Below are 27,604 nucleotides of genomic sequence, written 5' to 3'. Positions count from 1 at the left end.
TTGTAGCTTGACCCTCACCTCCTTCAGGGCTAGGTCATTCAGCTGTCTCCTTCTTGGGGCACCTCTGACCACCCTGTTTGAAACGGGGTCCTCTTGCCAAGCACTCACACCCCCTCCCCTGCCTTTCTGTTTTCCTCTACAGCATTTATCACTACTTGACAGTACATATTTTACTTATTTACTTAGTTGTATATTCCATGATGGCAAAGATTTCTGTATGGGTTATTATATTTTTAATACTGCTTTTCCACCTGCACCTAGAACAGAACTTGGCAAAAGGCAGGTATTTAGTGAACAGTAGTTGAATGTAGAATGAATGAATGGATGGGTGGATGGATGGATGGATGGATGGATGAAAGGAGGGGTGATGGGACAGGTACAGGAGGCACGAGGAAACAGTGTAATCACAGGAGGTTGTTCCAGAATTCAGGTTCTAAAATGGGTCTAGGATGTGATTGTTCTTGTGGGAGGTTGGAGAGAATGGGAAGGTTCCTGTTGTTGAGGAAATTGAATTACTGGGACAGTGGATAATTAGAGGGAATTCCAGCTCCTCTAGCATGATGGCAGAGATTACATAGAAAGAAAAAATACAAATCAGGCCCAGTCACTAAGGAATTTAGGAGTGCTGGGTGGTCAGTAGATGACCCTAACAAAAATTGGGGAGGAGATGGTTTTTAAAAAAAAAAGAATACCCACAAAGATACTGAGTAACAGTTGTGAGGTATTATTGCCTCCTCTTACCTCAAGCTTGATTTTTTTTTCCCCAAATTCTCCCAGGTGTATCTAGTCAAATGTGAGTGCCTTTGGTTTAGTAAATCTCTTGAATTTTTTTTTAGGATAAAAAGTAGTACACACATAGAACGAAAATGTGCTAACACTAGTTTTTAAAACTCTGGTACTCTGGCCTGGAGTAATGAGTCTCTCAATAGAAATAGCTACTATGGATGGCTGGTTCCTTCGGGTCTTTGGGGTAGAATACAAGCAGTTGCTTTTCAAACTGTCATAGGTTCAAAATATAACATGACTTACACTGATGTATTTGTGGTTGGAACCTTTAACGTTGCCAAAGCCTTCTCAGTTGACATCTGAATATCTCAATTATGTTTCTGGTAAATTTATTATTTTAAAATACCGTGCCAGACCATAGTGCTTTACAAAGTTGGCAGCATATTGCTGATGACCTAATTTATTATTCAAACTCACTGTAAGTGTTCTAAATGTTTCAATATACAACTATTCAATTTATCTGTTGGAAGTGCATTTTAGGTGTATTTTATTACATAGAAGGGTTGTTTTCCTTTAGTCTAAATAAGCATAAAATAAATGTTTAAGTATTTTAAACCCCACTTCCCACATTTATTCTATCTTTAAGTGCAAAGTACCTTCCAGAACATCAGAAAATGTAGTCCAATTTCCAGTAGGATTTCTTCAGGGTAATAGCTTCTTTCGAGCCTACACTCGAGGCTGCAGTCTCTGAGTTCAGGCATTATTTTCTTCTGTTCTCTGGTTTTCTCCAATTTTCTGGTTTGCTTCAGTTCAGTTTCTTACTCTCTTTAGATCCCTTTAGATAATTTTTAATTATCCTTTAGGTCTTAGCTTCAATATCACTTGCTCAGAGAGGTCTTTCTAGATTCTTTTCTTCCTACTACATTTGGTCCCTCTGCTGTATATTGTCATTATGCTTTCCCGTCATAACTTTTTACACCTGATTGTAATTGTATGCTTCATGTCCGTGTGCCCCTGTAGAATCCATAACCTCTGAGGGGTCTCATGAACGCTGTATCCCCAGCATCTAGAACAAACAGTGCCGGGCACACAGAAACCTCTTCACAGACGTGTGTTGAATGAAGGAATGAATGAACGAGAGTGAGTGCCTCCTTGCCTCTGCAGCCGTGGCCTGTGACCACTTGACACAGCTGTTCGTATTTGCAGTACTCGGCCCAAGCACAAAACAGCCAGGTCTCCTTTATCAAGCAAGCGTCAGGCAAGTTACTGATGTGTTTGCGGCTGTGCTAACAGCGATTAGGAAGGCGACCTCAAGTCTCTTTTAACTTCCAACTGGCTTTACTTGGAATTATTCTACTAAAAGGGAGATCTGGTTCTTGCTACTGATTATACCTACTCTTCCTTCTGTGCAGCAATCCCAGGAGGAGGAATTGTGAAGTAAATAAGTTTTTGTGAAATAATTTTTTTAGGTTCTTTCCCCAAATCTCACTACTGTGACTCTGCTAGGATCCCATGCCAAATTATGTGTATGTATATATGTGGTATGTGGAAGTTTCATACTGTTTTTAGAAAAATACTTTGAACAAATAATAATTCAGTAACCTACTTTGCCTAATTTCATGTAGTTTGACAAAAGTTTATTCAGCACCTTGTATAGGGGTCCACAGTCCCTTATCTTAAACCCTTGGGTCCAGCTGCATTTTGGAATACAGACTTCTTTGAATTTTAGAAAGTGAATATGCTACCCAGTGAGGTCTGGGGCAGCATCCTGCAGGCAGACATTAATCCTCTGCCTTGAAACATTCACATTAAATAGGATAAATGTACTATAAATAGCTTCAAGTCAGTTCAGGTTCTGGTTTTGCTGCCACATAATTCTGGTTAGGTTGGGCCACAGATGAATTGCAGAAAACTTAGCTTTGGAATTTGAGGGCTCTGGGATGGCTAGTTCGAGGACTGTGATAGGTACACATCACAGCCTGTGTCTGAGCATCCCTGAGTGCCTCCCTCTGCCCTCAGAACCACCATGCGGTCAAAGCCACGCCTCTGTCACCTGAACCACAGGAGCCCCTCCTACTCAGTTCCCTAGCAGTTCATTCTCTGGGGCGGTTGTCCTAAAACAAGTTTTGTCCATATCCCTCCTCTGTGTAAATCCTTTCGGTGGCTTCCTATTGCCCTAAAGATAACGTCTGCATTTCTTAACCCGTCACGCAAGCTCAGTATGATCTGGGCCCGTTTATCTCCTCAGCCCTTCCATAGCCACTCCCCATGTTCCCATCAAACGAACATTTTTCTTCTGTTCCATGGTCCCTTGCCTACTGGCTGTACCTTCTGTCTGGAAGCTGCTTTATCCTGCTTCTGTCCTTTCATCCCATACTTAACTCATCTGTTTTTCAGGTTTTGAATTAGATGTCACTTTCAAGGAAATCTTTCTTACCCCTGGTTCTATACTAGATACCTCCTCACCTTCGTATGGAACACCTTGTACTCCTGTTGCATTGTGATGTAATAATGCTGCTAATTCTCTGGAGCAGGTTTCTCAACCTCAACACTATTGACATTTTGTAAAAATACACCTGTCTAACCTCGGCACTATTGACTTTTTTTTTTACACCTGGTGTTTAATATTCTCCTAGGCCTCTGACACTCGACCTGCTTGGCCTCTGGCCATCGTCCTCTGACATTTGCCCTGCTTTAGCAGTCAACTTATAGACGTGGTTCTAAGTAACCTGTACCAGGTCTCTCTACCTGGGCATTACTGACATTTGGGCCAGATAGTTCTTTGTTGTGGAGGGGCTGTCCTCGAGCCTCATATAGGCTGTTTAGCAGCATCCCTGGACTCTACCCCCTGGATTCCAGTAGCACCCCCTCCCTTCCGCCCCACGTGACCACCAGAAATGTCTTCAGGCATTGTTAAATGTCCTCCGGGGGACACAGTCACCCCCAGTTGATCCACTGGTCTAGAAGGAAAGCTCTTTGAGGCAGAGGCTATGCTTGTGTGGATCTTCATAAACCTAGCTTGGCACGCGTAGGTCCACTTAAATGTATTGAATTGAGTAACTAGGGGATGAAGGTACTGGGCAAGGAAGGGGATGGGTGGCTGGAAGGTTGAAGAGAAAGGTTAGCTCTTTCAGGACAGGAGGATGAGAGAATATATGGCAAGTGCTTTTTGAGGAACTGAGCTACCACACAGTGGGCTCAGACTCTGTTCTGCCTCTTTGGACGACTACTTCTTTTGCCTTTTGGGCCATCCCCCAAGGACTTCTTTCTTGCGTTAGAGCTATAGGCACAGAATCTCCTGATTGCTCAGAGGCTTCTTAGAACCAACCAAGAAGCATTTGTTAAAGCACCATGAAAGTAGGGGGCACAGCTATGGGTCAGAAGCAACCCCTGCCATCATTGCTTCAGGCTAGTAGGAAAGACACTCGTGGGTCTGGAGGCCCTTCCACCCCTCCCTTCCTGGCATATTGCTATTTCTCCTATCCAATGTAAAGTATATTAGGCCTTTCTGTTATGTGGTCCCATGGCACCTATTCTTTTCCTTCATAGTATTACTCACAGTTTTTAATTATATATTAATAGTTTTTTTCTATGGTTAATGTTTCTATTCTTTGAGACTATAAACTCTATGGAGGAAGGAACAGCGTAGGTTTTGTTCATTTATCCTTCCGTAGCTCCTGGCATGGTATCTGGTGCATTGTAGGCATTCAGTACATAATTTTTGTAAAAATGAGAATGCATGTGATGGACCCTCCAAGAACCCATATTCCAGTGTAGGAGACAGTGCATACTACAATACCAAGTCTGTACCAAAGGAGCAAGAAAGTACAGTGTTGGTTTGGGGAGTAAGAAGGGAGAGAATAAATTGGACTAGAAGTATCTGGGTTGACTTTATGGGAAGAAAATTAGAAAATATGGAAAACTAAGAAGGAAAGAAGAAAGTTATCCATAGCCAGGGGCTCAATATCAGAAGACAACCATTTTGATAAATTTCAGCCTCTGCTTCTTTTTCTCTTTCTTTAAAATACAAGTTACTTCATGCTTTTGAAATATTTCATGAATACAGAACAGTGTAGAGAATAATATAATCTTTAAACAACTTAATCAAATTTCAACATTTTGCTACCTTTGCTTTACATTAAAAGCTTAAGATTATATAAAATAAAGTATTTGATGCTTCCTGTGTACCCTCCCAGCTGACATTTCCCCATCTTCCTTATGCAGAGAACCATCATCCTGAAATGGGTGTGTGTCTGTCATTCCCATGCTTGGCTTTCTACTTAACATTACATGCATATGTGTTAATATACAGTGTATGTAGTTTGTGGATCTTGTGTATATATTTCCGCAACTTGAGTTTTCATTTAACATTATGTATGAGCTGTATCTGTGTAGAAGTGTGTAGTAGTAATTCTTCCTTTTTGCTCTATGGTATCCCAGGATTATACTATAGTTTATTCCTTCTCTGTCAGTGGAAGTTTTGGTTATTTTCATGCTTTGCTATTAAACAGTGTTACTGTGAACATGTCTTCTTGAGCATATTTAAGACCTTCTCTAGGGTTTGTACCTAGAGGTAGCATTGCTGGTGCATAGGGCATATGCATCCTTGACTTCACTAGATGTTGCCAGATAATTCCCCAGTGTAGTTGTACAAATTTCAGCCCCTAACAGCACTGTCTGAGAGTTCCTGTTGCTCTGTATCCTTGCCAAGCCTTGGTATTGCCAGACTTTGACATTTTTGCTAATTTGAAATAATGCATTTCCTTGATTTCTGGTGTGTTTGAGCATCATTTCTTATGTTTATTTGGCTGTTTCAGTTGCCTCTTTTGTGACTTTGTGTGTTTCTTTTTTTTCTCTTTTGTGACTTGTGTTTTTTTTATTGGTTTGATTTTTTTCCCCCTTGTATCTTTACAAAGTATCTTTAATACTTTATATATTCTGGCTATTTATCTTAGTTGATATTTTGCGTTTCAAATATGTTCTCCCAGTGGCTTATCTTTCCACTTTCTTTATGGTGTGCTTTGTTGTGTACAAGTTTTACATTTTAATCAAGTCATACTTATTCGTCTGTTCATGTATGGTTGGTACTTTTTATACCATGTTTAATAAATTCCTCTGTACTCTGAGTACTTTGGGGTCATAAAGAGATCCTACCGTATTTTCTTCCAAAAGAAGAGTTCTGCTCTTCAGCATAAGTCTAATCCACATGGAATTTATTTGTGTGTGGGTATGAGATAGGGAACAATTTTCCGTGTGAATATAAACTAGTTGCACGGGCCAGCATCTCTGATTGCAGAGTCCATCTTCTCCCCCACTGGTTTGTTATGCCACTTTGTCTTTTGTATCCAGATTGTTTGTATCCAGATCGCTCACTATGCATGGGCTCTGCTCCACTGGTCCTTAGTATATCCATGTGTCACTTCTACACTGTCTTAATTACTGTGGCTTTATATCTTTATATATTATGCATGACCCTGTGGTAAGAACCTTGAATAGATGGTTATGATTGGAATTTAAGGTCTGGTGATAGGCTAGTGGGTGGTTGCATTAGGAAAGTAGGTGGATGTGATCTGTGGAGGGTTTTGAGGAGAACTTTCAGGGCACAGATTAGATCTGCCGTGGGACCCTGTGGGTTACTGGATACTGACGGGGATCCCAGCAGGGACTGGGACTGCAATCTTCCAGCAGCAGTCAGTGGTTTTTCAGAGGGCACTCAGGGTCTCAAAATGGTATTACCTGTGCATTCCCCACAAACTTGTATATGTGCCTTATGTTTTTTTCTGGAGACCTTTCTATTAACTTTTCTTTAAAATGTTACCTGCTTAAAACCTCACCAGATGCTTCAAACTTCTATTACATGAGAAAGCCCTGAGGAACTGGTTATTATGAACATTCACCACTTTGATGTTACAGCCTTCAGTTGAAAACTGATTCTTAGCATTGCCATTCTCTTTTTCAGTTAAAGTGGCACTTTTTTTTTTCTTTTAAGCTTTAGGCTGTTTTTTTTTTTTCTTCTCTACTTTGTACTGAATTGAATCAGAAAAAAAAAGAATACTATTTTTAAGTGCTATTATTCTTTTGAAGAAAACCTTCAATTTAAAATGTTTGTCTAAACTGCAGAGGGTTTTCTGTCAACTGTGCTTGCTTCTACTAAGAATGAGTAACATAACCTTTTTTAGATTTTAGAGAACGAGAGCAATGTCACGATGTTCCAAATATATGTCGTTGTCTTCCTTCTTTTGGTGGCATCTGAACTCTTGTTAAGTAGAACTGAGTTAGTAAGAATCAAATAACTTGGAGAAAATTGGCAGAATAAAGGTCATTAAGCCCTTATGAAACCTCTGGTGCTTCTGTGGTGTTTGAAAAATAACTATTAAAAGAGGTACAGAATGAGGAAAAAAACCCAAAACCTGTTTTTTTCCCAAAGTGGAAATACCTTTATTTTCTTCGCAGACTAGAAAAGTACAACACACTCACTATTAAAAAATTTACACAATACCAAAGCGTATAGAACAGCACTACCCAGTAGAACTTTGTGCAGTGATGGGGACGCTCTGTCCTGTGCTGCCAGGACAGTAGCCATGAAGCACATGTGGCTGCTGAGCACCTGAAATGTGACTGGTGTGACTGCAGAACTGAATTTTTAGCTTTATTGAATTTTAACGATTTTAAATTTAAATAGACACATGTGGCTAGTGGCCACTGTATGGGACACTCAGAGCAATAGCCATTTAGAGTGTATACTTCCATGTCTGTCCCTGTGCATCACTTTGGTCTCTCTTTGCCTCCTGCCCATTTCTTCTCTTTCTTTGTCTCCTGCCCCATCTCTTCTCCTCTCACCTTCTCTGTTTCTTTGGCATTCAGCCTGCCTTACACACACTCTCCCTGCCTGCCCTTGGCTGCAGCCTACATGCCACTCTCCTTACCTGCCCCATTCTTTCTCTTGACTGCTCTGTGTATGTGTTATCTGCACACATAATCCATTCTGTTCAGTAGCCACGTTTTTCTACTTAATTATATATATATATATATATATATATATATATATATAAAATAGACATTTTCCCTTTTCAGTTTGTTTAGCTCTATGTGGTTTTTATTTTGTTATAGCATAATTTCAGTGAAATGAATGTACCAATATTTATTTAACCTACTGATGGTCAATAGATTATTTTCAGTTTTTCTCTATAAATATTTTAAAAATAACTACACTTTTCCCTGTTTCCCCCCCCCCGTGTGTTCTTTGAGTACTTTGCTGGTGTGCATGGGCTTGAGTTGTTCAAAACTGAGAAATCTGCCTTTTGTTTTGTATTTTGGTACTTACTGGAATCCCCTTAGCAGTTCAGGTAAAGACCTCTCTAGAATCACTTACCTGCAGCCTCCAGGACCATTTAAGGTTGACAGTCTTTAACCATGCAGCGTGCTAAGGAGAAAGAGACTATATGTCGTGCTAACAGGGGTGTCTGCTCACTGCTGTCTACCTCAGATAAGTCGGCGAGAGCAGCTGCCTCTACCTGGGGGCAGGTGTATGTAACAGCCGTACCTGGCACACCCTCTGTCCAGCCCTTCCAGAAAGGCCATCTTTGCTTCATGGTCAGAATTCCATTGGGGATAAATACTTGGGGTTCCAGGTCTCTCTTGGATTCTAAAGGAAATCTTAATTCCTACCCAAGGTTTAATGGAAATCCTGGCCTGGCAAAGAAAGAATGGTTATATCAGCCAACAGGGGCAGCTTGGAGGGGGAACCTCAGAGGAGTTGAGGGCAGCAGTAGGGGTGGGTGAGGGTAAGCAGAATCCCTCTCTGGCTAACACCTCAGTTCTCTCCAGATGGCAGGTTTTTTGTTGTTGTTGTTTTGTTTTTTTACCATATCTCCCACAATTTTCTGAAAATACTCTGTTGCCGCTCATCTGATAAAAACTCTTAAAGTCTTTTTCTTCTTAAAATAATTTGATTAATGAAATTCCATGTAATAGTTGCTTTTCTTATTTGGCAAATGGGTTTTCATACACTAAATCTGTTTTAGAAGGTTTGTAATATGCTGAGGTCATTTCCAAGTGATGTTCCAAGTGATGATTAAAGATTTTTAATCTTTATCTGAAAAATATTTTTCTTAAGGACAGTGATATATTTATAGGAAATAATTAAAATAATGCTGCTTGGAAAACAAAGGGCTTGCGGAACACAGAAACCCAAGCTCCTTCCCCTGCATTGGTTTAGTCATTTCCAGTACAGAAATTGTAGCCCTAAACAATTACTTTCAAGGACTAAATTCTAAATCCTGAACTTTTCTGGCTACTTTAGGAAACAGCTAAAGAGATAACAGTGTTATAAGGAATAAAAGTACATAGACAGCTTTTATTTTACTGATGGTACTTAAAAAAAAAAACGACGACTCTGGGAAATTCTTGTAATCACCAAGATTAGTTTGGGTACCTAGTTTTGTTTTTTCTTTCAGAAAAAAATTGGTGTATATATATATATATATAGCCATGTTATATTGCCAAGTATCTAGAAATCCAAAGCCTGGTAAATCTCAAATATTAGAGAAAACAATACAAAATATGAATATTGATTTCAACCTCTGTTACTTTTAGAGCTAGCCTGTATTATGCCTGTGTTAGGGAAATTTAAAAACCCTATTATCATTTATTCATCAGAATGTTTGTGTGTGTATGTGTGTCAGAAGAGTTGGTAGGAATAAACTTTTTTTATTTGGAAGTTTGAAGTATAATTAGAAAGTCAAGAGAAGCTAGAAATGAGATTTAGCATGAAGTGTTTACGAAATTCAGATAATAATTGCAATATTTCTTACGTTATTTCACATAGTAGGGAACCAGGAATGTGGTAGACAAAATAATAGTACGAATTTCTAATATTTATTGACTACTTACTATGTGCTCAAAGCTCTGCTCTGAACCTCAACTCCATTCAATTCTCCCTTTAATCCTGTGAAATAAGTACCGTTGCCACCCCCATTTTAAACTAAAGATCCTGTGGCTTTGGAAGTTTAAGTGGTTTGCTCACCAGCTAGAAAATTTCAGAGCTGGAATTTGAACCCAGGCAGCCCAGCAAACAGAAGAAAGCTTTCACCACCACAGGTCTTGTGTGACAAGGTCTCTCATGAAATACGAGCTGAATGCTGTGACGGTTAGATGAATGCATCAGCCAGGAAGCAACCATAACTAAAAATGAAGGCAATGAGCAATTATTGAATGCCTGCTCAGTGCCAAGCACGATTCCAAGCCCTTGACATATATTGCCTCGTTTAATTTGCACCCCGCAAGGGAGATATCATTTACACCCATTTTACAAAGAAGTTTAGGGAAGTTAAATAACTCGCCCACAGTTAAGCTTCATGCAACTCATGAAGTCGGGATCGTGTGTGGTAATGGATTAACATTAATTTAAGAAAGATTTTTATTAGTTTATTGCAAGGACTTCCCTAGTTCTCTTCAATTCAATATTTTAATCACTGACTAAGAAGAACATACAAAAGGCAAACAAATTTCGGATGACACAGCGATGAGAGTATGTATATATTGGAGGATGGAACAATATTCAAAAAATTCTGTTTTGATTTGTTTCCTTTTTACATTCACATGTTCAAAGATAATAATAAAACAATACTAAAAATCACTCTCACCTCTGGCAGCAGCCACCGCATTGCACACCCCATTCACACTTACTCACATAGTTGAAAACGGCTCTACTGCTTTCTTGTGTCTTCATTCAGAGTTTCTTTTTAGCAAAAATGAATGGGTGTATATTCTTCTTTTTCTCTTTTTCTAATTCACTGTTTCACTTACCAATAAATCAGATATCTTTCCATATCAGTATTACCCGGAGAGCTTCTCATTCTTTCTTACAACTGTGTCGTATTATATTGTATGGATGTACAGTAATTTACTTAACCCGTTTCCTGTTGATCTTGACTGGAGTTGTTTCTGATTGGTTGCTATTAAAAATCATGCTGCAATGAATAATCTTATACAACATCACTAAATTTATTTTTAATATACACATATGTCAATGTTTCTGACGTACAGTTCTGATTTGACCCAAATATATAGGGTCGTGTAACCACACCCACAGTCAAGATACAGAACAGTTCCATCCCCCTGAAATTCCCTTGTCTTCCTCTTTGGTATCAGCCCCACTCCTGGCAGCCAGGGATCCATTCTCTGTACCAGTAGCTTTGGCTTTCTTGCAGCATCCCTGTACTGAAGCCCTCTGAGGGTGGCTTCTTTGACTTAGCATAACACATCTGAGATTCTGTCTGAATTGTTGCAGTTGTCAGTGGCTCATCCCTGTTATTGCTCAGTGATGTTCTGTGATACGCATGCACCACAGTGTTTTATTCCATTCAAACTGAAGGATGTTTGGGTTGTTTCCAGTTTTTGGCAGTTATAAATAAAGCTCCTATAAGCATTCACACACAGATTACAATACTTTTTGAAAGCAGCCTTATTGAGGTATCATTTACATACCATAAGATTCACTCGTTTAAAAGTGTAAACTTTAATGGTTTTTGGTAAATTTACAGAGTTGGGCAACCATCACTACCATCTGATTTTACATTTCATCACACCAAAAAGAAATCTTTGACCATTTACAGTTAATCCCTATTCGCATCTCCAACCCTAGAAAACCACTAATCTGTTTTCTGCCTCTACAGATTTGTTTTTTCTGGAAATTTCATATAAATGGAATCATACAACATGTGTTCTTTGACATCTGGCTTCTTCCACTTAGCATAATGTTTTTTGGTTTTGTTTGTGTTACATCAGTATTTCTTTCCTTTTTTTTGGTGGCCGAATAATATTCCATTGGGATATACCACATTTTGTTAATCCATTCACTAATTAATGGACATTTAAGTTGTTTATAGTTTTGAGCTATTATGCATAATGCTGCTATAAATGTTTGTTTACAAATCTTTGTGTGGATTTTATGTTTTCGTTTCTCTTGGTTAGATAATGAGGAGTGGAATTGCTGGATCATGGTAAAATTACCTTTTTTTTTTTTTTTGCGGTACGCGGGCCTCTCACTGTTGTGGCCTCTCCCGTTGCGGAGCACAGGCTCGGGACGCGCAGGCTCAGCGGCCGTGGCTCATGGGCGCAGCCGCTCCGCGGCATGTGGGATCTTCCCAGACCAGGGCACGAACCTGTGTCCCCTGCATCGTCAGGCGGACTCCCAACCACTGCGCCACCAGGGAAGCCCCCATGGTAAAATTATATTTAACACTTTAAGGAAATACCAAATGAAATGGTTTTCCAAAGTAGCTGTATCATTTTACATTCTCACCAGCACTGTGTGAAGGTTCCTGTTTCTCCATCCACATCCTTGCCAACATTTTTTATTGTCTGTCTTTTACTATAGCCATTCTAGTGTCAATGTGGTTTTAATTGCATTTTTCCTAGTGACTGATGATACTGATCATCTTTTAATGTGTTTATCCGGCATTTGTATATCTTTCGTGAAATGCTTATTCAAATATTTTGCCCATTTTTAAATTGGAATTTTTTTTGTCTTTTATTTTGAATGTTAAATCCTTTATATTCTGGATGCAGTCAGCTCCTTACCAGATAGATGTGATTTGCAAAATGCCACAGAATATTTTTTTTTAAATGAAGATTCAGTAGTTTTTTTATTGAATAAATGTTTTTCCGTTTGGTGTATGCCTTTCATCAATTTCTGGAGTTTTGAAAAGGTTGTTTTTGGCAATTTTGTCTTGTTTTATCATTGCCATTAGAGACAGGATTTGCTGAGCTCTTTTCTCTGCCATTCTAGAAGTCCCACCTACAGTTTCATTTTGAACATGTAAATTCCCAGACGATAAATTGCTAGGTCAAAGAGTTAGTGCATTTGTAATTTTAATAGATGTTGACAAATTTTTATCCGTAAAGGTTGTACCATTTTATATTCCTCTAATTTATGAGGTAAGGCCCAGTCTTGCCAATCTGTGTTATTAAACTTTCAGAATTTTGCCAATCTAAATAAAATCGATTTCTCGTGGTAATTTTAACATTTCTTTCTTCGTGAGGAGGGTTGGGCATCTTGTCATATTTTAAAAGAACATTCCTTTTCTCTGAGCTTTATTCATATTCTTTGCTCATTTAAAAATCTCGATTATCGATCTTTTCCTTTTCTGTTTGTAGGAGCTTATTTCTGTGTATTGTAAGTTGCAAATACAGACTTCCTGGTAAGTCACTTTTCATCTTGTTTATGGTTTTCTTGGCATGTAAAGTTTATATGAATATACATATAAATACATATGCATATATAATTTATCCATCTTTTTTTATGGCTTCAGGAGTTGGAGTGATGGAAAGGTTTTCCCAACTCCAAGGCTATGGAGGACTTCCCATATTTTCTTCTGTAACCTTTTTCGTCTCATATTTTAACCTTTAAATCTCTGATTCATGAGCCATTTATCCTGCTGAACTATGTTAGGTTTGGTTCTAACTTTTTTTCCCCCAAATGGCTACTCAGTTATCCCAGTACCTTTCTTCAAAAAGTCCATGTTTTTAACTCTAATTTGCAATTCCAACTTTATTATATAATAAATTTCTATGTATATATGTATCTAATTTTTAGACATTCTCTTCTGTATCATTTGTCTTCCTGTCTCTCACTTCGTATACTAATATCATACTGTTTTAATCATTGAGGTATTGTAATATATTTTAATATATGCTAGGTCTAGTAGCACTCCTCTTTTTCATTGGTTTTCCAGACTACTTCTGCTTGTTTTGTTTTGTTTTTTTCTTTTCCATAAGGGCTTTAGAATTAACTTGTCTAGGTTCCCCACCCCACTTCCAAAGGAAAAATAATCTTTTTTGTATTTTTATTTCAATCATTTAAATTTTATAAGTTGAATTAGGCAGAACAGACATCTTTATGATGCTGAGTCTTCCTGTCCAATAATATAATACACTCTAGTTCTTCAAGTCTTCTCTGGAGTTCTTCAGTCATGTTTTAACATTTTCCTTATAAAGATTTTATACATTCCCAGTTACATTTATTTCTAGATATTTTATCTTTTTGTTGCTATCATTAATGGGGTTTTTTCTTCCACTACATCTTCTATAAACGGTTATTTGTGTAAAAGATCATAAGTGAGTGAAGCAATGGGCTGTATATAATAAGAGCTACTTTAATAGAGATCAGTGTGAGGCCCTGACCTTGGATCAAAACAGACAAAAAATCAGTTCAACAGGAAGAGGATGAGGAGCATTGTGATTGGAGAAAACATTACAACAGTAGCTACTCGTGTGCTTACGTTTAACCTTTGTCATAATCCCATGAGTTGGGTACTATGACCCCAATTTATAAATGAAGAATTAAGCTTTATTGAGGTTATACACTTTACTGAAGGTCGTATAGCTTCTTAGTGATAGTGCTGAATTTTGTCTCCATATTTGTCTAATTCCAAAACTTTAACTCGGATTTTATTCAAAGTTTATACATATGAACTCACACCAAATTAATAAAAGCCTCGCTAGTGAGTGACGTAGTCTTCCTACATTTCTCAACAGTTCATGTATACCGTCATTGGAGGACTGGATATAGTTCTGGGTCTCATAATTAAGAAAATGTAGATAAACTGTCTCTTAACTAATCCAGGCTAGTATGACCAGAACTGTGAAAAGTGAAACCATGATTTAAAATAAAATTGTCAAATGATTTAATAAGCTCACAGAAGACTGAGAATCAACTATGATTTTCTCTAGTATTTCCAGTGTTGAAAAATTAATTGGACTTAGTCTTCATGATCCCAGGTGTAGACTCTGGGATTAAGGAGTACATGTTGCCTAGAGTCAATATTCCAGTTACTATTGTTGTGTAGCACATCACCCCAAAACTTAGTGGCTGAAACCCACAATAATTACTTATTATCTTCTATGACCTCTGTGGATCAGGGATTTGAGGAGGGTTCAGCTGGGCAGTTCTGGCTTGGTTTCTGTTTTGGTTGCAGTCAGACAGTGGCTGAAACTGCAACAGCAAGGGAAGGTGGCTGAAGTAGCTGGTGATTGGCTGGGCATCTCTGTCTGTCTCTTCACTTCAGCTTAGTCATGGGCTAGTTTTGGTTTTCTCACCGTATAGCAGCCTCAGGGCAGTCAGATGGCTTATGTGGCATCTCAGCAGCTCCAAAGATGAATATTCCAAGAGACCTAGGCAGACCTATTATGACCTAATCTTGTAAGTCATGTAACATCCCTTACCCTGTAGCACAGACTAGCACAAATTCAAGCAGAGGCAGCTTAGTCCCCACCTTTTGATGAGAAGAATGCCGAAGTCACATTGTAAGAAGAATATGTAGGGTTGAAGATAGCGTCATGTCTTCTTTTTGAAACTACAACCTACTGCAGTGATGGTTCCGTTTCAGTGTGAGGAAGGGCATTGTGGTAGAATTCTCTGAGATGAAAAGGACTGCCTGTGGAGGAATGAGACATTTTCATCATTGGGTATGTTCAGAAGGCGGCTAGGTGTGCACAGGGTATGGTGGTTCTGATATCTGAAGCGATTTTCGTCCTCTTATACTCTGGTGTTGTAGAAATGCTTCTGGGAACGTTTAAGCTTAACTAGTTTGAACATAATAAGTGCTTTTTGAAACTTATGAATACCACACATTGTAAGGATAATGTGGATACTGTGCATTAAGATGTATATTGTATCACTTTGTGAAAAGTTTGGAAATTTAAGAATATCTTTTCCAAAAAACTGAAATCAATAACCTAACTTGCCACCTTAACAAAACTAGAAGAGAAGAACAAACTAGACCCAAGGCAAGCAGAAGAAAGGAAATAATAAAGATTAGAGCAGAACTAAATAATAAAGAAAACAGAGAAAATCAGTGAAGCCAAAAGTAGGTTTTTGTTTTTGTTTTTGTTTTTGTTTTTTTGCGGTATGCGGGCCTCTCACTGTTGTGGCCTCTCCCGTTGCGGAGCACAGGCTCCGGACGCGCAGGCCCAGCGGCCATGGCCCACGGGCCCAGCTGCTCCGCGGCATGTGGGATTCTCCTGGACCGGGGCACAAACCCGTGTCCCCTGCATCAGCAGGCGGACCCCCAACCACTGCGCCATCAGGGAAGCCCCAAAAGTAGGTTTTTTGAATAAATTAAAAAAAGGGGACAAAGCTTTAGTTAGACTAAGAAAAAAAGAGAAAAGATTCAAATTACCAAAATCAGGAATGAAAGTGGGGACATTACTACTGATGTTATAGAAATGAAAATAATTATAAGGGGATACTATGAACAGTTGCATGTCAACAAATTAGACAACCCAGATGAAATGGACCAATTTCTAGAAAGATGCAAACTACCAAAACTGACTCAAGAAGAATCAGAAAATCTGAAATAGACCTATAGCAAAGAAATTGAATGAGTAATCATACAACTTCCCAAAAAGAAAAGCCCAGAACCAGATGGCTCCACCAATTTAAAGAAGAATTAACTCCAATTCTTTGTAAACTCCTCCAAAAAATGGAAGACAAGAAAACATTCAACTCATTCTTTGAGGCCAGTATTACGTTGATACCAAAACCAGTTAAAGACAGCACATGAAAAGAAAATTAGACTATATGCCTTCTAAATATAATGTAAAAATCTTCAACAAAACACTAACAACCCCAATCCAGCAGCTTATAAAAAGGATTATATACCATGGCCAAGTGGGATTTATCACAAGAATGCAAAATTGATTTAACATCTAAAAATCAATTAATGTAATACATTATATAGCAGAATAAAGAGGCGGGAAACCCACAATTATCTCAATGAATACAGAAAAAGCATTTGACAAAATCCAACACCCTTTTGTGATAAAAACACCCAAAATATTAGGAATAAAAGAGAACTTTCCCAGCCTGATAAAGGGCATCTGTGAAACACCTACAGCCAGCATCATGCTAATGGTGAAAGACTGAAAGCTTTCCCACTTGGATTAGAAACAAGAAAGGATATCCACTCTTGCCGCTTCTATTCAACATTGTACAGAATGTCTAGCCAGGGAAATAATGCAAGAAAAGAAATAAAAGTCATCCAGATTAGAAAGGAAGTAAAACTATTTAAATGAAATGTCTAGAATAGGCAAATACATAGAGACAAGAAAGTAGGTGAGTGGTAGCAAGGGCTGGGGGTGGGTAGTCACTTCCTGGCTGGCAAGTGACTACTAATGGGGGTGGGATTTCTTTTAGATATGATGAAATGTTCTGGAATTAGATAGTGATGGTTGCATACCTTGTGACTGTACTAAAAATCACTGAATTCTACACATTAAAATGGTGAATTTTATGTTATGTGAATTATATCTCAATTAACAACAACAACAAAACACTTATCCACAACTGATGTTTCACAGCTGATTGAAATTGCTGTTTTGTGATGTATGCCAAAGTGCATTTAATGGAGAGAAGAATTCACAAGTATTTTGAAAGGACTGTGATACACTGAGAATAGATTATTTCGTATTTAACTAACGGCATTAGAAACTTATGTATAATTGTACTATCTGCTAGAGTACTGTTATAAAACTCTGAATATTAACATTTATTTGGTATGTACTCTGAACTGTTGTCTCAGAGTACAATATTAACGCATCTTGCATGAAGTTAGACAGTAATATCTATGAAGTAATTTGTATTAACAGACTCCAGAAAACTTAAAAAGATCAAGTTTCCAATTTGAAGTGCCCTTGGCATCAACATCAATTTTAAAATGTTTCGGGGTGGAACCTGTCTTATCCATCCTAAACTTGGTTGGCTTGAGGGATGACCAGCCTTCTCCAACCCCTTTGTCCCAGGACACACTGAATGGGCGTGATGAGGAGGTGACACTGAAGTGTGGTGATGCATTTCTGCACTCACTAACCAAAAGTCAGCTGTGTTTATTCCTAAATATGTTTATGCCAGTAGTGGTAGTAATTATAATTACGCAGTTTAACTAAATATTATGTAAACTGATGAACTATGAATGCAAAAATGTTAAAGTGTCTGGGACCACAAAGCCATGTTACTTAATACTATTGAATTGGGTGTGGGCGAGAAACTAAATAAATTGGCTTCAGAACTGTAAAAATATAGACACACGCTGTGCTCAAAATCCTTTAAATTTTTGTTCTACTTTAAAGAAATGGAAACTAGGAGTCATAGATAGTGGTGGTTTGTGCCAGAGAGCTGACACATCTGCAAAGAGATGGCCTTGACCCTGTGTTGGAATACTGGCAAACACATGGACATTTCTGCATTCTAACGTAGAAGAAAATGTCTTAAGATTTATGTGTATCAGTTGTAATGACTCCTCTATTAACTGAGTTTTTCAGTTTACCAACTTACTATCTGGCATGGTTGCCTCGGACAAGAGGGTTTCTCTTGGGATTAATTAGGAACCAAAGAACTAGATTATAAGTTAGGGGGACTCGTACAGAGGAGGACTCATAGTCCCAGCTCTGCTACTTAACTAGTCAAGATAGCTTGGACAAGTAAATTAAACTTCATCTTTCTTCATGTATTTTACAATACTTTGTTTAATATCTTTGTTTAAATTTAAATTCAAATTTACTGATTTCTAATACCAAGAAGTGTAAAGAGCTAGAAAACAGCAAGAAGAGACTGCCCTTCTTTTAGTGGCCCTTTCTCTTCCCCTTTCTTTCTCTGTTTTTCTCTTTCCTTCTTCCCTTCCTCCTTTTCCCTTCTACCTCCTCTCCCTGCCTTAGAGAACTTAGAAATAGGAGTACAGTATATTTTTTATCTGTTAAGTAAACATTTGTTTAATCTGTTTATAAATATTTACTTCTTAGCATTTAGATCAAAGGCTAATTTATGGTTCAACAAAACTAGTTTGTTTTTAACCCAGTATTTGATAAATATGGAAATCATCTCAGCTTAAAATTAATCCTCCAATCAGTGCTTATTCTCTGAGAATCACTCATTTTGAATAAACTTGGAAAATGCAATTGTTCAAGCTAAAAAGACTTGGGTTTTGGGTGTTTTACTTGGGGAACAAATAAAATTTTCTAGTTCCTTGTGTCTTTTTAGATAGTAATTTAAAAGCCACATGTGTTTTAAACTTTTGCTAATTCAAATTTTTATTTATAGATGGATTACAATGAATATTTCAGAAACATTCTTTACGTAAATGTTAGTTACAATACTTGAGAATGTCTCACTGTGAAGAGTGTTAGGTATGCATTTTGCTCCATGTTATGTTTGTTTGAAACATGTCTGCAGTAAGCAAGTTAAAAAAAAATAAATCATCACATTGTCATGTTTAGAGCTATGACAGCCACTTCAAGCACAGAAGAGCAGTTATATAACTACTTCTATGTAGTGTATTGTCCGTGTTCTGTATATTTATAGTACATTTCGGCTATGTATTTAATGGCTACACATAAAAATCCAACTGCTACAAATAAAAACCCTGCTTAGAAGTTGTTTATTTGAAAGAATTATAACCTGATGTCAAAAACGTGTCCTGTTTATGTGCAGTACATCTACAATTTTAGATTTCATCTTCTTCCAATCTGGAGTTTAATTCCAGCTACACCTTGAGTGTTTGCTCGAGGAGAGTGTTTTCTTCATCTTACCGTCGTAACTGCCTGATGGACAGGGTCTTTACACGGAGGTGTGACTGAGCTGGCCGTGGGCCCCCAGTGCGTGTGTGAAGAGTCGCGCCCACGGAGCCTTCCACAGCTGCCTCTCCCCTCCGCACCACTTCCTCCTACCCCAGTAACATCTGTCCCTCCCAGTCATTTGCTCCAACTCATTTGAGCTTTGGCACATAAATGTATTATTTTAGAAGGACTACGGGCTCTGAAGTTGGAATCCTGGCTTTTGCGCTAATCTCTCACTTTTGTTTAATCTTTCCAAGCCTTGGTTTTCTCACCTGTAAAATGAGAGTAATACCTGCCCACAGGGAGGTCATTAGGGCAAAGGTAAGGAAAGCATAGAGTAAAAAACTTAGTGCCAGACTAAGTACATAGAAATGTAGTAAATATTCTTGCCTTTTCTTCTTTTCATTTGTCATTTTCATTTTTTTGAATTAGGAAACCAGATCCCTGAGAGGTTAAGTGATTTGCTTCAAACCAAATAGCTGTCCCGTCAGCCACAGCCTTTCTCAGAGCTCCCTCTGAAGGGCCTGTAGTCTCTCACAGTGAACACTCATCTTCCCCACTACTCATCCCTGCCTGCCAGCTTTTGCAGCTGCCCAGGTCAGCCACCTTCAATTCTTTATTCTCCTTTACCTTTCAACGGAGCCAGCCATTAAGCCTTGAAATGTTGTCTCTGAATTAATGCCCCTTTCTGCATTTCCACTATCTTAACTTAGTCTGTCAGCTTTTCAGCATGAGATTTTTTAAATGTTGGCCAAAAAGTTCGTTCGGTTTCTTTTTCTGTTAAGCTGGCTCTAGTAGCGCTTAGTTGTCTTTAACTTCATTTGAAACAATTTTGTTAGATTGTATGTGACGGCTGTCATTATCAGTGTGCATTTAAAAAAAACTTATCAAAATTGGTTTTTGTGTAGCCATTTTAATATTGAAGATGGAAGAAAAACAACGGTTTCGGCATGTTATGCTTTATTATTTCAGGAAGGGTAAAAACGCAGCTGAAACGCAAAAAAAAGATTTGTGCAGTGTATGGAGAAGGTACCGTGACTGATCGAACGTGTCAAAAGTGGTTTGCGAAGTTTTGTACTGGAGATTTGCTGGACAATGCTCCACGGTCGAGTAGACCAGTTGAAGTTGATAGCGATCAAATTGAGTCATTGAGAACGATCAGTGTCATACCACGTGGGAGATAGCTGACATACTCAAAATACCCAAATCAAGCGTTGAAAATCATTTGCACCAGCTTGGTTACGTGAATCGCTTTGATGTTTGGGTTCCACGTAAGTTGAGCAAAAAAAACCTTTACTGTATTTCGGCATGCAATTCTCTGCTGAAACGTAATGAAAACGTTCCATTTTTAAAACAAATTGTGACGGGTGATGAAAAGTGGATACTGTACAACGATTTGGAACGGAAGAGATCGTGGGGCAAGCGAAATGAACCACCACCAACCACACCAAAGGCTGGTCTTCGTCCAAAGAAGGTGGTGTTGTGTACAGTGGGGTTGGAAGGGAGCCCTCTATTATGAGCTCCTTCCGGAAAACCAAACGATTAATTCCAACAAGTACTGCTCCCACTTAGACCAACTGAAAGCAGCACTCAACAAAAAGCGCCTGGAATTAGTCAACAGAAAACGCATAATCTTCCATCAAGATAATGTGAGACCGCATGTTTCTTTGATGACCAGGCAAAAACTGTTACAGCTAGGCTGGGAAGTTCTGATTCATCCGCCATATTCACCAGACACTGCACCTTCGGACTTCCATTTATTTCGGTCTTTACAAAATTCTCTTAATGGAAAAAAATTGCAATTCCCTGGAAGACTGTAAAAGGCACCTGGAACAGTTCTTTGCTCAAAAAGATAAAAAGTTTTGGGAAGATGGATTTATGAAGTTGCCTGAAAAATGGCCGAAGGTAGTGGAACAAAACAGTGAATACGTTGTTCAATAAAGTTCTTGGTGAAAGTGAAAAACGTGTCTTTTATTTTTACTTAAAAACCAAAGGAACTTTTTAGCCAACCCAATAACAGCTTGGACTAATCAGTAACCATATTTTATTTATTAACTTTTTTATTGAGGTATAGTTGGTTTACAATATTAGTTTCAGGTGTACAACATAGTGATTCAAAATATTTATAGATTGTACTCCATTTATAGTTATTATAAAATATTGGCTATATTCCCTATGCTGTACAATATATCCTTCTAATTTATTTTATACAGAGTAGTTTGTACCTTTTAATCCCCTACCCCTATCTTGTCCCTCCCCCTCTTCCTTCTCCCCGCTTGTAACCTGTATCTGTGAGTCTATTTCAGTTTTGTTGTATTCACTTGTTTTATTTTTTAGATTCCACATATAAGTGATAACATAGAGCATTTGTCTTTCTCTGTCTGACTTATTTCACTAAACATAATACTCTCCAGGTCCATCCATGTTATTGGAAATGGCATTATTTCATTCTTTTTTGTGGCTGAGTAGTATTCCATTGTGTATATATACCGCATCTTTATCCATTTGTCTGTTGATGGACCCTTAGGTTGCTTCCGTACCGTGGCTATTGTAAATAGTGCCGCTATGAACATTGGGGTGCATGTATCTTTTCAAATAAGTGTTTTTGTTTTCTTCAGATATATACCCAGGAGTGGGATTGCTGGATCATATGGTAGCTCTGTTTTTAGTTTTTTGAGGAACCTCCATACTGTTTTCCATAGTGGCTGCACCAATTTACACTCCCACCAACAGTGTAGGAGGGTTCCCTTTTCTCCACATCCTTGCCAACATTGGTTATTCAACATGAGATTTTTATCAGTAACATACCTCTGCCAGAATGATCTTTCTAAAATACAAATCTGATCATATCACTGTTTCTTAACACTTCTTCACAACTGTGCTTTAACTCACTGCACCAACCTTGTCTTCTGCTTCTCCATGTTATGCTCTTTCTACACTGGCCCCATCAGACGTTTTGCTATTGGATGATAGCTGTTCATGCCACTGTACTTTTACTAATGAGAAAAACTTCTGTGTCTGCAAAGTCCTTTTCATCCTGGGAGACTTTCCTAACTTACCCAAATGCAATTAGACATTTAATTCTTTTGGTTTCCACAGCACTTTGTACCTACTTCTATTGTGTTGTTTTCACACTTGCTATAATAATTTGGTTCTGACCTCTCTTCTCACTCATTGGGCAAATGATTTGTCCTCTCTATAAAATAAGGGGGTTCCACTAGGTCAGTGATTCTCAGCACTGGCTACACATTAGAATCATTCTTTTCAAGTAACTGTATCAAAATCTATGGAGAGACTCTCCTTTACCCCTACCCATTAGGAATTTTTTTTTTTAAGTTCTTCAAATGATTATCATATTGTGAGGAGGGTTGAGAAGCACCTACTAGGCATAGATTCTAAGATACCTTTCAGTTAAAATGTTCTGTTATTCTGTGAACTTCCATAGTCTTTGAACATATAAGTGCATTCAAGTAATCAAAACAGGAGTTAAATTAGAAAAAATAGGGGAACAAAAATACTTTTCATAATAATAATAGTTAATGAAAACAGTATGTAGTAAAATAATATTTGTGTAGAAACATGTGCTTTTAGAACTCTGATTTTCTGGTTCCATCCTAATTGTTAAGAGTGAATATGGGCAAATTGGATGAAGTGTTCCTTTTTGTGATTTTTTTTTTCCCCCAGTTATAAAACTGGGAGGAGAAAGTTACTTATACAAAAATGTAAATAGACTTGATCCTGAATTCTTGGTACCATTAAGAAATTTTATTTAGAACACAATACAGAAACAGCTGTATAATATTTAGAAAATACCTTTGCACATACAGTTGACAGGAGTTTTGTTCTTATATTCATAAATAAATTTTGAGCTCTAACATTATATGTTTAACAGATTGCCCCCAGGAGCTTTGAAGGGAGAATTGATAGCATAAAATAATCAATTAAGGTTGATATCACTAATTTACCCAACCCAATGACAAAAAATTCTGTTTCTCAAAAGTGCGTTTGATATAAAATTTTCAATTTGTTTGATCATGGGACTTAATAGTAAATACTCTTCTAATGCAGAAATTTCTTTTTGTGTGTGGTCAGCTTTGTCTTTGAAATTCTTGATCCAAGTTTTATCTTGTTTGAATGCAAATAAGTTTTTGCGGGCTGTTAGCCAGATGTTTCCCTAATATTTGTAATTCAGGGGCGCTTTAAGGGCAGGGACAACAGTTTTGCTGTTGCTAAAACATTTTTTGTTTAGTGTATTTGGATATTCTGCCTGTCTGCATTTGGCTGATTATATATTAAACTTCTTAAGTTTGATATTGATATTCTTTGAACTCCTTTATTTTTTAGCATTTCTTTTATATAGCAATGATTATATACTACTTTACTTATTAATGTTTCACACAAATTAGTCATTACAAGCCGTAAGGTACAGTGGAAAGAGATTTGGCTTTGGACTTCACTTGGTTCAAAACAAACGTTAGCACTGATTTGGGAACTACCTTAGCCCAGCATCTTTTTAAACATAAGATCAGGGGCTTCCCTGGTGATGCAGTGGTTGAAAGTCTGTCTGCCGATGCAGGGGACACGGGTTCGTGCCCCAGTCCGGGAAGATCCCACATGCTGCGGAGCGGCTGGGCCCATGAGCCATGGCCGCTGAGCCTGCGCATCCGGAGCCTGTGCTCCGCAACGGGAGAGGCCACAGCAGTGAGAGGCCCGCGTACCACAAAAAAAAATAACATATAAGATCATTATATATATATAAGTCAGTTATATATAAGTCAGTTATCTTGACTCCACTGAGAAAAAAAGATACGAGTGAATCAATAGATGGACAAATGAAAGTGTGATGCCTCTTGTTTTTTCCTGTGTTATTTTCTCTGTCTCTGGTGTAGTATCTGACAATGAAGTGATTTGTTTTTTGAGAGCAGAAGCCATATCCCAGGTTGATCTTATACTAGTGTTGTGCTGTGCTTTGACCTAGCATTGGATAAGTGTCGGATTAGTTTCATTTTGGAATGAAGTTATATTATTGGGACGTGTCAGATATTAACTCCATAGTCATTCATTCTGTCAGTTCTAGACAAATTAATATTTTATCACAGTTTGTATTATTAAAGCTGAATGATTGCTTTACTTTCATAACTAGATTATGACCCAATGAAAGAATTCATTCTAATGCCATTTCTTTAACATCTCAATTAGAGACTGTTGGACAGAAAGTGTTTCTTTATGTTTGATGTTGAATTTCAATTTCAAAACAAAATTATCAAGCATTTAAGTAGATATTAGATGACAGCTTGCAAATTTGGTAGTAGAATTTCAGAATAGAAAGAGTGTATGTACTCCGTTAAAAATGTTCATGACGGCTTCCCTGGTGGCGCAGTGGTTGAGAGTCCGCCTGCCGATGCAGGGGACACGGGTTCGTGCCCCGGTCCGGGAAGATCCCACATGCTGTGGAGTGGGTAGGCCCGTGAGCCATGGCCGCTGAGCCTGCGCGTCCGGAGCCTGTGCTCCGCAATGGGAGAGGCCACAACAGTGAGAGGCCTGCGTACCGCAAAAAAAAAAAAAAAAAAAAGTTCATGAATATTAAGTTAAAAATTTTGAACACTTTTTCTTTTGCTACATTTTGTAAAGATTTTCTTAGCTTATAATGTTCTTAATTTGAAGGGATGTGTGGGAGTTTGAGGTGAGCATAATGTCAAGGAATAATAGGTTGAAAAAAATTCTTCGATATGAAGTGCAGATAATAGTGCATGAAAATATTTTTAAATTGTATGTCTAAAGGATCTTCCAAATCATTAGCACTAATGTTCAGAGTTTGTACATCTTGCCATTAAAATGGCATTATGGTATTGTATCTTAGAATTAATTTGTTATTAACAGATTTTATTTTATATGAATAAATAATTTGAAATGAAAATTCATAATTTTGAAAAAATCTAGGAGTCATATTTTAATATTTCATAGCAAAATAAGTCATTTTACATGCAAATTCACCTACCTAACACATCCTTTGAGGTCTACTTTGATTGATGTTAATGTAGTCATTCCAGCCTTGCTGGGCATCTTGTTGTGACCTGTCTTTTTCTATTTACGTCTTCATATTTAAAGCATGTCACTTATAGACATACATTTTTAGACTTTGAAAAATCCATTCTGTCAGTCTTTCTTTTAATCATAATGTTTAGTCCATTTACATTTAATATCATTATTGATAAGGTTGGATTTAGGTCTACTATTTTACTATTTGCTTTTGTTTGTCCCATCTCTTTTTTGTTTCTCTATTCCTTCTTTTTAAGTTGAATGAGTATTTTTAGAATTCCTTTTTAGAATTCCTATTGGCTTTTTAGCTAAAACTATGTCTTTTTTTAAATGGTTGTTCTAGGAATTACAACGTACAACCTTAATTTCTCAGTCTTCTTCAAGTTAAAATGGTACAACTTCCTTATAATGTATAGAAGTATTTATAAGAATGTAGTAATACGGTTACCCCTCCCCCATCCTTTATGCTATAATTGTCATATATATTACATCTACATACATTATAAACCCCATAACACGGTGCTATAATTTTTACTTGGAATGGTAATGTTAAAGAAATCAAGAGGAAGAACTAGTCTTTGGTATTTATCTATATGTTTACCATTTCTGATGCTTTTTATTACTGAGACCCAAGTAATATGTGGCATTACTTTCCTTCAGCCTGAAGAAATTCTTTTAGCATTTCTTATAGTGTGTGTCTGCTGGTGACAATTTTGCCTTCATTATTAAAGGTTATCTTTGTTGGATATGGAATTCTGGATGGGCAGTTGTGGAGATTCTAGACTCTGTAAGTTTCCCTCTTAGAGTATTATTTTATTTTAGCAGGCAGTTAACTTTGCTGAACTCACCTTTGCAAACTCTGTCTTTCCAATGGTGAGCAGCAGCTGAGATCTTAGTTCTGTTATTTTTGCTTTAGTAAAAGGAGTTGGGAACCTGTCCTGCATTTGCATAGTTTAGGGGTCAGCCAGAGACTTGGGCAGAGTTTATACACAGAATTTAGAGTCTCCTCCTTTGTGGTTCTCTCCTTTCTGGGAACTATATAAAGAGTCAATAAATAGATCCACATATACATGGTCAGCTGGCTTGCAACAGAGGTGCAAAGACAAATTAGTGGAGAAAAGATAACCTTTTCAACAAATGGTGTTGGAACAATCAGTTTTTTTATGCAAAAAACAGAAAACTTTGATTCGTATCTCGCAGCAGATACAAAAATTAACTCAAAGTGGATCATAGACTTAAATGTAAAATATTAAACTATAAAATATCTAAAAAAACCCATAGGAGATCATCTCTGTGACCTTGGGTTAATCAAAGATTTCTTAGCTACAACACTAAAAGCATGATCCATAAAAGAAAAAAATTGATAAATTGGACTTCCTCAAATTAAAAACATCTGCTCTTTACAAAACACTATTAAGAGCACAAAAAGGTAAGCCATAGACCGGGCGAAAGTCCAGGCATACCTCAAAGATAATTGCAGGTTTGGTTCCAGACCACTGCAGTAAAGCAAATTTCACAATAAAGTGAGTCACACAAATTTTGGGGTTTCCCAGGGCATATAAAAGTGATGTTTACACCATACTGTAGTCCATTACGTGTGCAAGAGCATTATGCCTAAAAAACAATTTATGTATCTTAATTAAAAATACTGCTAAAAATTGCTAACCATCATCTGAGTCTTCAGTGAGTTGTAATCTTTTTGCTGGTGGAGGGTCTTGCCTCGGTGTTCACGGCTGCTGACTGATCAGGATAGGGGTGGCTGTGGCAATTTCTTAAAATAAGACAACAATGAGGTTTGCTGCATCAAATTACTCTTCCTTTCATGAACAATTTCTCTGTAGCACGCATTGCTGTTTGATAACATTTTACTCAGGAAAACTTTCAAAATTGGATTCAGTCCTCTCAAATCCTGCCACTGCTTTACCAATTAAGTTTATGTAAATAAAGTAAATATTTTGTTGTCATTTCAACAATTTTCACAGCATCGTCACCAGGATTAAATTCCATCTCAAGAAACCATTCAAAAGAAGCAACTCCTTTATCATGAGATTGCAGCAATTCAGTCACATCTTCAGGCTCCACTTCCAATTCTAGTTCTCTTGCTCTTTGCACCACATCTGCAGTTACTTCTTCTGCTGAAGTCTTGAACCCCTCAAAGTCATCTAAGAGTGTTGGAATCAACTTCTTCCACATTCCTCTTAATGTTGATACTTTGACTTCTTCTCAT

General features: G+C 37.7%; 2 protein-coding genes across 14 annotated transcripts in view; both read left to right on the top strand.

Annotated features, from left to right (window-relative positions):
- Positions 1 to 24,129, top strand: part of ERCC4 (ERCC excision repair 4, endonuclease catalytic subunit) — a 184,421-nt gene extending 160,292 nt beyond the window's left edge. Inside the window, exons 16-17 of the mRNA XM_022552226.3 lie at positions 1,747 to 19,935; positions 20,311 to 24,129. The gene's annotated coding sequence lies outside the window, so the exon portion shown is untranslated. The remainder of the gene's footprint in view (positions 1 to 1,746; positions 19,936 to 20,310) is intronic.
- MRTFB (myocardin related transcription factor B) overlaps positions 1 to 27,604 on the top strand; it is a 200,553-nt gene that overhangs the window by 39,052 nt on the left and 133,897 nt on the right. The window contains exon 1 of one of the 13 annotated variants that reach the window (XM_089896138.1): positions 1,777 to 1,866. The exons of 11 other annotated variants lie outside the window; for them this stretch is intronic. The gene's annotated coding sequence lies outside the window, so the exon portion shown is untranslated. Of the gene's footprint in view, positions 1 to 1,776; positions 1,867 to 19,821; positions 19,936 to 27,604 lie in introns of those variants that run through there. One more of the 13 variants, XM_089896137.1, reaches the window with a different exon arrangement.

Source organism: Delphinapterus leucas, chromosome 15 (genome assembly GCF_059928025.1).
Source record: "Delphinapterus leucas isolate spDelLeu-1000000601 "Yukka" chromosome 15, BTC_Dleu_Yukka2, whole genome shotgun sequence".
In the NCBI taxonomy this organism is placed as follows: domain Eukaryota; kingdom Metazoa; phylum Chordata; class Mammalia; order Artiodactyla; family Monodontidae; genus Delphinapterus; species Delphinapterus leucas.
This window is presented reverse-complemented; position numbering and strand designations above follow the sequence as displayed.